The 13440-nt window shown below is 39.1% G+C and overlaps 1 protein-coding gene across 7 annotated transcripts in view; it reads left to right on the forward strand.

Moving 5' to 3' along the window:
• Window positions 1-13440, forward strand: part of ARL15 (ARF like GTPase 15) — a 386198-nt gene that overhangs the window by 338234 nt on the left and 34524 nt on the right. The window lies entirely within an intron of this gene.

Raw genomic sequence — 13440 nt, forward strand, 5'->3', positions numbered from 1 at the left:
CAGATTCCCAAACACAACTACGATGACCCTAACCTCCACGTCCTGTGTTCCTGTATGCTCCTTTTTCAGAGCATAGTGTGGTCCTAAATGTGTGGTCCTCACTCACCTGTGTCCTAGATATGTGTCCTAGTACATGTGTGGTCAGTGTTTGCTGAGGTTTATAAGATCCAATACCATCACTTTTCCATTAAGAAACCAGTTAAGTGTCTTGCATAATGTCCCAGAGTTAGTAAGTACCATGAGAAATAGACAAAAAGTTCAAGAAAAAAGTCGAGGTGTCTGTAATTTAGGCCAAATAAGTAAGTTTAAAGTTCAGAATTAAAAAGCAATCTTGGAAATGGATGCTTCGCATGACACAGATTTTTATTACAGGCAGTAGAAGGAGACTTTTGGAAAAAATGTTAAAAGACAATTATAAGCACCTTTTGAGATATTTGAAATTTTTCTTCTGTCTAATACGTCTAACTTAAGAGTTTCCTGATTTGAATATATTGCTTATCTTCTCCATAAATTCATGGACACTGATTTGGGTATTGGGGACTCACAAACTTCATTGACTTTGAAAAGAATTGGAAGACAGAGAGGAGATATACAAAGGAGGAAAAAAGGCACGTAAATGCATATCCGTGTTTTGTGGGAGGAAACTGCAGCGCCCAGTGCCACCCGCAGATGCTGCCGTTGGCCAGAGGCAGCTTGGTCGCTGTCGTTTGCTGGGGACAAAGGACAGGGGTCGTGGTTGTGAGCGGGAATGAGAAAAGGACAACAGGATGGCTTTGGCCATTCACAGAAAGAAAATTAGACTAAATGTTGGGAGTTTTGGTTCATGCCCAGAACCTTCTTAGATGACCTTGGGTTTAATCATTTCACCCAACAGGGTCTTGGTACCCTTATCTGTAAAATGAGAGGGTTGAAATAGGTGATGTGTCAGTCCCCTTCTGGCTCAAAAATTCTGACTCTATGAATATCTTTTTCATATCAGTTCTTTGGAATGAATCTTATTTTCAATTCATCTAAACAGTTTTAAAATGCTGTTTAGAATAATTAAAGTAACACTAAGAAAGGCTTGAAAAGTAATCAACAAAATTGTGAATATCTCCCATAACGTCGTTTGTGTGACAATCTGCTAAAATTTTTTAAGCTAATAAAAGTAGAAGACAAATACCAAGTGAGTGCTTTTTAAGAACGCTAAGGAGACATGATGGCAACTTTCCAAAGGCTGCTAAAGCACTCCGTCTGCTCCTCCCAGCTGTTACTTCTCAAGGTGCTCACAGGCCTTAGGGAATCTGACACAATGTCAGACAAATACCTTTCTCCCGACGCTTTTATTACCTCCTTTTCCTGAAAGTCATAATCTAACACCAGGAAGAGAAGTCATAGTCATGTCTCATTTATCTCCCAGGCTCCACTTTCTAACTGAAAATGTTCATTCATGGGTCTTTCAAATGGAATCTTAAGCTTTAGTTGCAAATGTTTGTCTTTTCAATTTTTATAATGTTTACGTGGTCTGAAAAAAAGAAATAACGAGGTTCTTAAAAAATTTTGTTTGAACAAATAAAACTTGATCAATGTTTTGGATATTACAAGATTTTTAATTTGACATGCCCAAGACTATACCAGAAATAAGAGAATGTCAAAGTCTAAGTTGCTAGTAAATGAGTTGCTCTAAGTAAATCACCCTTACTTGAGAAAGCTGTGTGCATTTGACAACTTTCAGGGTGTGTAATTCATCCCCAGCACTCAAAGATCATTTTACCAAGTAGCCTTTTACCAAAGGAGTAGGGGGACAGCCTACCCATCAGAGGCAGCTGCATCATATTTATGGAGATATAAAGTTTTATGGTCTTCAAAATTAGATCACAAATACAAACTTGTGTTTCAAGTGGGGGAGATATAAGTTTTTTTTTCAGGCATGCAGGTGGTTATTTGTTTGTTTTGAGTTGTATGAGTTTCATTCTGTCTGACCCTTACCAATGGCAGCTGACAAAGACCAGAACTTAAATGATGCCGGGAGCAGCACTCTGCAAAATATGTTTGATCCTAAGTTTGAAGTTACCTCTCTTCACAAGACTTCATTAGGGTAGAGTTGTGATTATACTGTCGTCTCCAATGGCTGCCTCTTTCATCAATCATTACAATAACTACAAGTTTAATTTATGTCATTTGTATTTTCTTTTTGTAAATTTTTTGGAGCATGCTCTATATACACTAGGCATTCAACGAATGCCTGTCAGTCAGCAGCATTTATTGAGTACTGCTCTACATGAAACATCTATAAAGGAAAGTGAACATCATCAAGGGAATAGACATGTTTCAAGTTGTGTCTCTCTTGTGTTTCTGGTTTGGGATCTACACAGCTCAGCTGCCAGCAGAGGTGGAAAAGTGGCTGTCCTTTTCCTGTTGAATTGGTGTGTACAAGTCTGAGTTTCCATCACCTACTCTAGGTCAAGGCAGTGTTACGTCAGTATGGAACACTACATGTGAATCAGTTGTCAAAATAGTGAAGTACTGGCCCATCCCTATAAGCTCTCCCCTGTTTATCTAACTGCGTTTAGTCCTTCCCCATGACCTGAGCTACCCCACCATCCCATAACCAAAGGGATAGTTCCTGGCTTAGCAGGAAGCCTCTAGAGACATGTTCCAGCACAACTGCCAAACCGTTTGGATTGAAAAATACCCTTCTTGAGTATTTGAAATATTCCCCCTTATACTAGGCATTATCTACACAGAAGGTTATCAAAACTTTGAGAATGACTGCATAAAGTTATTACAGTCATTGTCATTTAAAAGACAAAACAGATTGAGGGACTAACTGAACTAGCATAGAACAGTGGTCCATTTATGATGAAAAATCAGCTGCTTCTCCTGGTCCTCGGGCAGGGGCCAGTTCTGAACCGTGTTGCAGCCCTGTTAGTAAACACAGACAAAGGGATGGAAATGTTCACTGAACTGTACAGAGGTGGGTATAGACTTCAGACCGAAGGAAGGAAAGAACTGAAATTTGGAGAAGGCTAGAAACTCAAACTAATGACACAGCAGAAGAATTGGTCTTCTTCATTACAAAGTGGCTGGCAGGCAAAGATCCACAATTAACCAGTAAATCAAATGGTGCTACTGTGTAAGTGAAATGAAACAGGAAGTGGTTTGACGAGCAGGCGCGGGTGGAGTCCAACTTGTCACTCAGGAGTTCCTTGCTTTAAAGGTATGCATTAACTTTTAACCCATGGATAGCGCTGATACATCCATAAAAGTGAATTCCAGAACTGAATTCGGTGTTTAAAAAGAAGAAACCTGAGTAGCACAGTGTGAGAAGCAGGGATGCGACATAGTGGTTTTCAAACTATTTGTTCTTGTAAACACCCGGCCCCTTGTTTATCAGTTCTGCTTTTAATGTTTTATGTACGTTACCCTGTTTCTCCCTGAGTAAAATCACCTGCAAAAATCAGTCCCATGTTAATTTTTACTAATCTCTCTTATAACTAGTGGGAAAATAAAGCACTTCTATTCTGGAACATAAGTTCGAAGTTCAGACCAGAACTGCCATAATGTGGGTTTGTACTTAGCTAGTTACAATAGCTGTTAGGGAGACAGTACCCTCCCATGGGTCAGAACACGGTTCTCGAGTTTGACCTAGGACTGAACGTTGATTTCATCATCTCTTAGCTCTTTGCCCTTGGATAAGTCACCTACCTCTCTGAGACCCTGTTCCTCTATGAGTTTTAAATGTAGGTGATAATGCTACCTGACAGAGCTGTAATGAAAATAAATGAGGTAATAGTTCTATGTCGTTTGGAATAAGTAACGTGAGTTGCTATGAAGTCTGCAGTCTCAGTCGCTTACTATAGTTTATTTCTTGGTCACTTTGCAGTCCTGTGTGGGTCAGGAAGGCACCCTGCTCCTTGTAATTATTTATGGATTCTGATACCTTCCATCTCAAGCTGCTCTCTTTTGGGTCCTTAGGGTTCCCTCAATTCAACCTCCTGTGGGAAAACAAAAGAGCAAAGATTATGCATGAAAGAAGAGGGCATCACAGAAATTTTGGTTGTTCTGTAGATGGAAGGGGTATACATCCCTTGTGCTCCCACTCCCAGGACGCAGTCACCTGTCCACACCTAACCTGGCAGAGGCTGAGGTCCAGCCTTTGACACTGAAAGAAGAGGAGTGTAGATATCTCTGTGCATTAGTGGTTTTGCCCATTGTCTAAGACAGTGACCACAGTGCTTGGCACATAGTGAATCATCAGTTTTGTTTTTGTTTTTTTTCAATCCAAGAGCACCCAGGGAGCTACTACAGTGCTCCAGACCATTTTAGCAGTTGCTCAAGAATTATGCAAGTTAGTACAAAGCCATAGAAACACATACCTTCCATCAGGGAGCCATTTTTGCATAAAGTGACAGGAGCATAAATTACGAAAGCCAACCAAGCAGAGATACGCACCAAGTTGAAGCCAAGAACCAAAACCCATGTGAGAACCTTTCATCTTGTCCACAAATACATTTCAGCTTTGAATATGTAGTGAAAAAAGTTTGTTGAGTTGGGCTATTTTTAGTAAAATACCCCCACAATTTTTTTATGAAAAACACTTGTGGAAAGGAAAGATTGGAGGTTCAGCATGAGATTTTTTTTTTTTAATTCTTCTTGAGAAAGAGACAAGTGGAAAAACTCCTAAGGGCAGAGGTGGGAGAGTGGGGAATACAGTTTTTATATTTAGAAGACCCAGGTTCAAATCCTAGCTTTCTAGTAAGTAGTTCTAAGTTTCACTCGTAAAAGTTACTCATTTTTGAGCACCTCTCCTGGGGAGTCATTTACCTGTATTTGTGCCCCATCTGTACCAGAACTCTTCAAGGACAGGTGTTTATCTCTACTTTAAAAAAAATCAGGAAACAAACACTTGAAGACATGAAATGACTGGTTTAAGCTTACATGTTTAGAAAGCGGCAGGACAGTGGTCTGTTTCAAGTGGCAGAGTGCTAATGTGAGAACCAAAGCTGTGGGTATGAGAAGAGGAAGGGATGATTCAAACGCATGGTGCTCCCCAGCCCTGTGTGGAAGGGGCACTCCGTAAACATCAGTCCCCTTTGGCTCCCCTACTCCCATCCTTGTTGCCCTTCCAGAAATACACCAGCTGCCACGGTTCTTTGATCTGGAGGTCATAGCTATTTATTAAGTATACACACAAGTGTGCTACTCAAACCTTCCCTTCCCCATCCTCTCTTGTTTCCCTAAACTACTATATGCTTCCTTTCATATTACTGTTTGTACAAGCACTGTGTTTGTCCTATTCCTTTTCTTCATTCTAAGAAAGATGAGCATGTTCGTGCTGTTCTGCACTCCACTAGAGTTAAGTCCTCTTGGCAGGAGCGCAGTTATTTTTGCAAGAGGTGGCTATTCTTCTTTTGTAGGTTCTACTGTGAATACTCAGAGGTTCTGTAAACCATTCCACATTTATTTCAGTGGCTTCCCCGATTCCTTCCAAGCTGAGGGAGTGTGACAACGGAAAGAGCTTTTGCTATTTAGTACTCAGTGTGTTGTATAACACCTTTGGCACACATCTCCTAGACTTACGAGTCAGTACTTGAAGTTGATAAAGAAAACTGTATGACTGCTGATCTTCGCAATATGGTTCCTGTTTTCACAGAGATTGGCAGTGATCTATAACAAAAGCCTCAATGGGGAGGTATGTAAAGGATATGTTCTGCCTTGTACAGTTGCCCAGTGAACGTTCATCCACACCTGTTACATTTAAGATGAACCATTGAAGTGACCCTTCCCAATTGAGGACAGAACCAAGGGCAGAAATAAAAAGCCAGATAAAAATCCAGAAGATAAGAAACCAGTTGCATATGTCTTGTACTAATTTAACTGTACAGTTAGGTTATAGATTTGTGTTGATACTTTTTAAGTTTAAAGGACCTTCAAAAGGAATACAATTTGGCTTTTTTTTTACTGTTAGCCTCACCATATTACACCTCTCACCCTTCAATGTATAGGTTCCAATCAGCTCCTCAAATGAGAACTGTTTTTGAAAATTTCATCTGCTTTGTATACTTAAAGTTCTTTCCAGTATTCAGACTCTTTGATTTTGTTTGCTAAACGTTTGTCCTGGGCCTGTGTTGCTTGCTGTTACTTTTGAGCCAGATTTTAAGAGCTTCAGATATATTAGTATGCAATCCCCTGTTTGGGTTTTTAAAAGCCTCACTATCATCTTTGAAAATTGTTGAAATTCTGCTGAGTTTGAGAAGCCTCTTTCACTCCATGCCTGCCGCCCAAATCCAAATCACTCTCATTATCACATTTATGTAAATATTTTTGATATTACCCATTGCCAGATACCTTTAAAATGTCTGCTTTTTTCCAAGTCGGTCTCTATTTTCCTTCTCTCGGCAAATTCTCTGCATGATTCCTTAATTCATTAGTAGTTACACACTCGGGTGTCTAGTGTTCTTGGCTGTGGTACAAATCCGAGCCTCAGCTATCTCGTGGCCATATGTTCTTATTGCAGATGCCATGTGATTTCCAGGAATGGGAAACTCAGAGCCTCTTTCCAGTCTCCATTGAAGATTGATAGCTTAGAGTACACAATATGTGTTAAGCACAGTGCTGTCTTATGTCTATTTACCAAATGCATTTTGAGGAATTTAGCTTCAGTTTGGATTGCCAGGTCAGTCCTGGCAGACTCATAAAATAAGAAGCAAAAGGGTCCCCTTCACTCCTCTGGTGAGGAGTTTGATAAATGAGGGATTAGAGCAACGTGAAATCCTCCTAGAGGCGATGCAAAGATTGCCTGCAGCTTCCCCTGAGTATCAGAGAAGGTTCACCATAGCTGCTCTTCTCAAGCCAGAAACTTGAAAAGCACTACTTTCTGGATCAATAAGAATCTGGGATATAAACTAGTAGCTTTTTGTAAAAGAGATCTGTTCCCTGAAGAGTAGTCTCTGGGATGGGAGAGGGGGATGGGGTAGCTTTCTCCATCTGTATGTTCTGTGAAGGCAGAGACTTCAGATTTTCTGTGTGTGGTTAGTGCCCAGATTGTGTATAGACTCCCAATAAACATCGATGATAATGTTGATGGAAAGTTCTCAATCTGAGCTCTCATTTCTGAAGAATGAAACCCTTGTCTGAAAGGTGTCTGTATCTTATCTCTACCAGGATCCTATACAGGCTTGGGCCTTTGGAGTCATTCTCCATCAAACTGGCTATGTTCAAATTCCTAAGAGAATTGTTTGATGAGTCAATCTATTGGTATGTTCCACTAATCTTCATATCTGAAGTGATATCAGAGCCACACTTAATGAGTTGCAGCTCTCAAATAAGTTGCTACATTGGACCTAAAAGGCTTTTCTCAGCCAAGTCCAGATATCCCCTTTCCCTTATCTGCTTACTTTCAGGTGCCTTCTACAGAACAAATGGCTGATCCTTTTCCAAAGGGACAGAATTTCCTATCTGATGCTTTTGTTCCCCAGAAAGAAAAGAAAGTGAAAACTGTTGTCTTCCCCTAGGATATTGAATCCAGAGCAAACTGAAGCTTTGTGGGTTTCTTTTATCGGAGTTGCCTTCATATAAATATGAATAGGTGATTCCTGAATATCAGAGGTTTGGGTTAGAGTTAAAGCATCTCTGAAATGCAGAGCAAAATGAAATTGTAAGACATCAAATGGTGGGATGTGTGAGTTTCCTAAGAGACCCGTCAGGACTTAATTTTCTCAATGTAATGTCTCCTTGTGATGTTAACAGCCTTGGGGGGAAATTACGTTGAGTCTACCAATCACTTAGCCTTTCCCTGGTTTCAAACGAGATTCCCCGTACCTTTATTTTTCCCTCAGAATATTCCAGGTTAGCCGTGCATTTGCTGGGCAGCCTTAGTACAAATGCCTTAAAAGCTGTACCACCCACTTCTATGGTAGTAGAAACTCTGAAAAAAATAAAACTTTGTGTTCTAGAACCTCATTTTCTATTTTTCTTTACTGGATTTGACTTTTCACCTGGATCCAGCCCAGTTGGCCTAAAGGTACTCTCGATTAAATCTCTTCTGAGTGTTTTATGAGTAAGTTTTAGAATTTCTTCTTTGAAAGAAGAGACGCCAAATTGGGAAGCTGTAGGCAAGCCACATAAAGTCACCAGGCAAGTCCAAAGCCAACCTGAGAATAGAGGTGTTTAGAATTTCTTACTCAAAATTCAAAATCTATGATGCCCTGGTTGGGACTGTTGTTCTTGGATCAACATGATTCTAAAGAAGAGTGAATGTGACAGGGTGCATATTTTGCATATGTCAAATTTCTCCCTTTTACTTTTTCCACTTTCACAACTAAAATCAATCAATAGTGTGGCAGCCAGAATATGGATTTCTCATTGATTGGGTCCTAAAAGGAGGAGCAGTCAGAAAGAGTATATATTCTGCAAAATAAAATAATGTAGACATTGTTTAAACTGCTTCATGCCAGATTGTAGTTTTCAAGGCCCTTTATATTATTTTCTCATAATTTATAAATACCATGCACTGTTGCAGTGGTTAGCAACTGTTGACCTCACACCTTCCTCTGTGCACTCCCGGCTGTTTTTATACATGTGTAGCACACTTCATTATGATTAGTGTCTTTCTCACCCAGTCACCTACGTGGCTTGTCTTTCTGCCCCACAGCACAGTGCCTGGCACCTAATAAAGCCCCTGCCAAATGAATAAATAAAACTACAGATAATCCCGGTCATCCTGTGTGGAGAAGTGTTTGCAGATCTCCCCCTCCTTCCAGGAGTTTGATTTAGGGGGCTCCCTGCCAGCATCTCTGCCCACAAGGCAGGGGCAGGGAGAGCAGAAGAGACTGAAATCCCTTTGGCTCTTCTTGCTCGCAGCTCATTCAGTTCCATTCCACGAGCACTCACCGAGCACCTGTACCCACCAGCTCGGGGTGCAAGTTCTTATAGGTAAATAACAGGGCCGGCTTTGGGCAAAGCGCTCTGAGCCATGTCTTCTTCCTGGAGAATTTACCCTCTAGCGGGGAGATGAAGACCTTAACAAATGATGAATGAATGAATGAATGAACGAACGAACGAACGAACGAATATATGAATATGTATATAAAACTTGGACTGAGAGAACAGTCAATTTTGGGAGCAAGGAATATCAAGGAAAACAAAAAACAGAGGCGGCGGTGAGGGGAGGGATGTTCCAGAATGGGTGAGTTGGATAAGTAGCAGCCTCAAGGTATGAAAATTAATACATGATCTTTCTGGAGAGACAGTAAGACTTTGAGATGTAGATTCAAGTAGTGCTGGGGCTCAGGTGATTTAGTTAAAGGTACTTTTCTACCCAATTTAGATTGTGAGTCCTGGGAGGACAGGGACTGTATTCTCCCTTCTCCATATCCCATACAAGCTTTGTTCAGAGGAGGAGACCAAGAATGTTGGTAGATTTAATAAATTCAATGAACTAATACAGACCTTAAAGTAGTGTGCAAGTATGTGCGTTCTAATTTCTCTCCCATTTCCTTGCCCTGCTCACTGTCTGGTGCATATGAATAATGAACTGACTAAAACACTCAACAGAAGAGAGAAGACGGAGATAAGGAGAAAGAAGAAAAGTTTATGTTCAGTCTAAACCCTTAGGGGCTGTGACTTCATGTGGGGGGGGATTGTTTATATATGTGTGTGTGTGTATGTATATATATATATATAATCACATTTCAAGAAAATGTGAATATTTGCAATGATACAAGGCAAATACCATTGGAATGTTAAAACGAAGGGGCTACAGGGTCTCTGAGAAGGAATATCTCTCCTTTAGCTCTTATGATTAGAGATTGAGAAAGTGGTATTTTGGCAGGTATTGTTGGATTTGATCCTGTGACATTAGAAATGCCAGATGACATCTGATATTTGATCTAGAAGATAATGAAATTTGGATATAGTACAGTTAAAATTCCAACCCCCCCCCAAAAAAAACACAGGGGGAAAAATTCTGTGTAAACACTAACACCATTTAAAAAGCAAAAGGAAAAAGCCCTAAAAAATGGTATTTTAAGCATCATTTGTTTTATACAGTGAAACAATTGAACAATCCCTTGGATTTCTCTCTAAGGGATTTGATCTGCTGTTTCTTCTTACCATGGTACATAAAGTCCATTCTTAAAATGAATTAACTTCAGTTGAGGTTTCTTATACTGAGACAATTCTGATAAAATTGGAGTCCATACTCCATAGTAATAGTGTTGACAAGTACTTTTAAGAAGCCCCTAAAATAGTAAGAATGACTCAAGACTAGTAATTTTCAGTGAAGCTTGGTATATTCTGTTTAAATAATACCAGCAAAGAGATCCTGTTTGGATATTGTTCTTCAACCCCAGATGGAAATGTCACTTTATTTTTATTTGTCTATATAGTCCACTACTTCTGTCTTCAAAGAACTTAAAGGGACTGGCATAAAATAATAATAATTTAGAAATGAAATAGAAGATAAGGACAAAGAAAGTCTAGTATGACCCTCTGGGTCATATCACTGCTTTAATTGGATTTTATATTTAGTGCTCTGAGTTTCCAAAAAATTAAAATCAAAAATATGATCTCTGACATATTTCTCATGATTGGAAAAGAGGGAGGAAATGTCTTCCACGGGGAAGATAAAAGCTGTTCTAGCACAATTCTGAAAGGCGTTTCTATGGGAGACACTCAGTGATTTAATGAGTATATCCATGACAACATTTTCATAGTAAATGTAAATCTGAGTTTTTTGTGACTTTTTCTTATGGCTACATTACAGTTAAGACCCTAGTATTAAAATGCCATGGAGTGAAGTGATTTTACAGCCTTCAGCAGGCTCTATTTGAACTTCATTCAAAGATAGCATTAGACATCCCATAGAGAAAGATGGATGGGCTGGCCCTTTAAATATCTTCTCTAAATATTACTTCTCTCTGAAGGGGATCTGATGAAGAGCAGAAAGTAGGCGGTTTTATTTCTTGTCCAGGATCTGAAGCACAGATACTACTGATTGTGGAAAATCCACATTTGAACTTTGCAGCCTGATGAGAGGGTGTCAGATTTTCAGCTGTGAAAGTTGAGTCCTGAGTGGTATTCTTGCCTCCCTGGAAGGTCAGTCACCTTTTAGAAGTGGACAGACTATTATAATTTCAGTAAATTGTCATTGACTTAAAATGTAAATCCCCCAAATTCTTAGATCTGATAAAAATCCGTATTTAACTGGGATGGTTAAAAAGCAACTGTATTTCAGAGAACAAACTAGTGGTGACCAGTGGGGAAGTGGGGTGTGGGAGGCACAAACTGTTCGGCATGAGAGAGGCTACAAGGATGTATCGTACAGCATGGGGAGTACAGCCAGTGTTGTGTAATAACTAAGTGGAGTGTAACCTTTAAAAATTGTATTAAAAATTTTTTTAAATCCTAGGGGAAAAAAAGCAACTGTGTATCTTTTTGTCACTTAAGTAGATCACTATGATATAAGGAGAATTTTTATTGTTAGCTATTATTTTCTCTGCATTCATACAGCATGTTTACTGAGCCTCTTCTATGAACCAGAGTATCCTTCTCTATGTGTTTCTGCACACAAGTATATGCATATATGCATATTTCTGCATATAGGCATATTTCCATTTTCTTAGAAAATACTTTCTGCTCTTCAATTTTTTCATATGTATGTTTTTATTTTATTAGATTTTTAAAATATAAAAACTATAGGGGCTATTGTTTCAAGTCCAATCATTCAAGAGGTATATTAAGAAAAATTTAATAATCTTTACTCTCTGTCTACTCCCCAGTGTTACCATCCAGAGTTATCAGTTTGATGTGGCTTTTTCCATACCTTTCTCTGTGCTCCAGGAACTTTAACAGTTGATACAATGTGTCTAAAACTTAAATGTATAATATTGGTGATCTTTTTAATGGAGTCATATTTATTGTGCTGGCAAGCAGGAAAAAATTCCCTTCATTATAATTGAGTTTCTATCGTGTACTTGTTTATTGGTTTTTTTCTTGAGGGAAGGGAGGGGAGTCTTTAGTCTATCATTCTCTAGAATAATTTAGAAGCTGAAGACCCTACCTTTGAACAGAAGCTTTTCTATTCTCAACAGAACCAAACTTGACGTATGTGATAAGAAGCTTGTACTTCTCTGATGGTTTTGACTCTCTTCTCTGTCAATGTGTGTGTTTGTGTAATACAAGTTTAGATATGCTCGTTAATTCTGAGACTGGCTCCAGTTTTTCAGTATCGGAGCTAAAATTCATTCCCTGCACCCTTCTCAAAATTCAACACTTAAGTATCCTTTCATTGAGCTTTTGTTAAACAGAAAAGGAATCTGTTTCATAGTATTACTTGGTGTGTATTTAGTAAGTGTACAGAATCCTAGGAACAGCACGACCCTAAAGTTGCAAAAAGAAAGATTTAGCAAATCTAAATACATAGTCATGACGTCACTTTCATGCCTTTGATAATACTTGAGGATGATAAGTCTGAAACAAGATGGATGACTATTGGGGGAAAAAAGACTACTTTGTGGTAAAGCTTAAATAGCAGTGGTATTTGAAATATTTCTAGATTCCCAAGATTTTCAAACAACCTCTGAAATACTATGCATAGAGAGCCTCTCCCAGGTTTAAGTTGTTACTCATTGCCAGCTTTTACTGAAGAAAATCAAATAGACACACGTACTTTCCCAAAATTCTGCTCTCAAACCTGATAAGCAATAATTATAGAAATGTGTTATGAGTCAGTAGATGAACATTTGCAAAGGATGTCTAAGAACGCAAACAGTAGTATTCTTGTCTACATGTGGGGAAATACAAGGAATGTGGGAGTTACAGGAACATACAGGAAGGAGTTCCAAGGTTGAGTGGCCATTTAGTAGTGGATTGACAAATAAGAGCCCTGCTGTACTTCTTGCTAGTCTCAATGCAACTGTGTAAGGACAGCCATCCTTTCCTGGAAACTACAGTAACCTGAAGGAAGAGGCAGTGGCTTCATCGCATCCAGTTGGTTAATCTCCTCTCTGTCAATCACGTGCGTACGATCTGAATAGACTCTAAATTCACATTTCTGGAGCCACATGGTCAAAATAGCACTTTATATTCAGTGTGAAATTCTTAAAATGAAAACCAGCTGGCAGATGGGAAGGGTTCTGGGGGCTGGGGGGAAAGGGGGAGGGGAATATTGGGTGTGCAAGGGGTTCATGATTTTCCAGAGAGCTTTTTATGCTTTGTGCAGATACAGGAATATTTTTTAACCTCAGTCATGCGACACGAATGAATTTCTTAAACCTAAGCTAAAATAGTCTAATTTATAATATTTCACAAAAACACAAAAGCCATCAAGATAGTTATACAAGCCGTTCCAAAGCCTTGCCTTTAAGGATAGAGTAATTTGCTCATTTAAGGAATTCTTTTCAACAATTTCATAAGTACTAGTTAATGAATTATGTCTTCCGATGCTTTAAGTAAGTC

Source organism: Vicugna pacos, chromosome 3, assembly GCF_048564905.1.
Source record: "Vicugna pacos chromosome 3, VicPac4, whole genome shotgun sequence".
Classification (NCBI taxonomy): Eukaryota; Metazoa; Chordata; class Mammalia; order Artiodactyla; family Camelidae; genus Vicugna; species Vicugna pacos.